Below are 1,394 nucleotides of genomic sequence, written 5' to 3'. Positions count from 1 at the left end.
GTACTCAAGGTGCAGCCTCACATAGTCAGGAACCCCTCTCAGTCCTAACCACAAGATTTTATTTAAATGTATTAACTGAAGACAGGTGGGTTTGAATGTCTTTGGGAAGAGACTGAACTGAAGAGTTCCATCTTCATCGGTCTGTAAAGCCCTTTTTATAGTTACTGTAATATGGGCCGTGCCCTTTAAAAGTAAGCAATGGAAAAGACAGGTTATTTGCTTTTGTAAGTTGGGTGTATTTTTAGCACTCCTGCTAGATCAGGCCCACAGGAAATAATAAAGAAGATACTACTTTCTGGTCTGTTTCACTTCAACAACACATAAGGTACCATCTTTCCTTTTTTAGCATGAACACAGATTAAGGAAGATGGAGTTCTTTCCATGTTATGCACTACCTTAAAATTAATCGCAACTGCCACAAGGCAATAGAGATGCATATTAAACATGGCCCAGTGTTGACTCAATATCTCTTTGTTTTTCATTTGGTTTCTTTGAGAACATAATTTCCTCTTTTTCCCAAATTTCTTATTGTTTGGTTTGCCTTTCATTTTCTCCCCCTTCTCTTTCTTTCTTTTCATTCCAAGCTTTTATCAGAGATAAAGAAATTCCTGCTTTTGACAGACAGGATCTAGATTCCATCACCTCAAAGCCTATCCAGCTTTCAGCAGGAGTCAGAAGCTCTTGCTAAGACAACTTGTTTTCACTCATCAAGCAAGTAAATTGGGAAAAAAGAAAAAAGACAGATTTGACACAGGATGTAAGTAAAGACTGTCTCATGGTAACAAGCCCTTTTAATTCCAGTCAGATGATCACTTTGATGTTTCATATCTATGTTGTCTTATTTGCTCTTTTATTTACCAAACTTTACTAAAAAATTAAAAAGAAAAATAAACATCACAAGTGTTTAACACTATCGTCATTCATACTAACTTACCTGACTCTGATTTCATTGTCTGTACACAATGAAAAGAAATATGAATCTGAAGGTGATAATTCATGTCTTTAGGATATACGGTAGAAGTTTCGCATTTCTTCCATTTTTTATAGAAGATCCAAAGAGGTGCTGCAAAGAATTTGATTTTTTGACATTTAAATTGATGGGCTCAAAATTCCCCCAAAGTGTATTTTTCATTACTTTGTATTCTGTGCAGTTAATAACATATTCTGTGGGTAAAGAGGTTTAATGATATAGCTAATCTTGTGATTTTACAAGTGTTACAGTTACTTTAAAGTTCAATAATTTTGTTCATGTTTGCAATTTAAAGCAGTACTCTCACTGATGAGAAATTGGTTTGCAATTAAAAAACCCCAAACAGTTATTTATCACAACAATTAAGGGAAAAGGGAAAGGAGATAACTTCTATGGCAAACCTATACCTCTGGTTGCCATGTTG

This window comes from Empidonax traillii, unplaced genomic scaffold (assembly GCF_003031625.1).
Source record: "Empidonax traillii isolate 1590-97213 ecotype Southwest subspecies unplaced genomic scaffold, ASM303162v1 scaffold1652:size173403, whole genome shotgun sequence".
NCBI classification, from domain to species: domain Eukaryota; kingdom Metazoa; phylum Chordata; class Aves; order Passeriformes; family Tyrannidae; genus Empidonax; species Empidonax traillii.
This window is presented reverse-complemented; position numbering follows the sequence as displayed.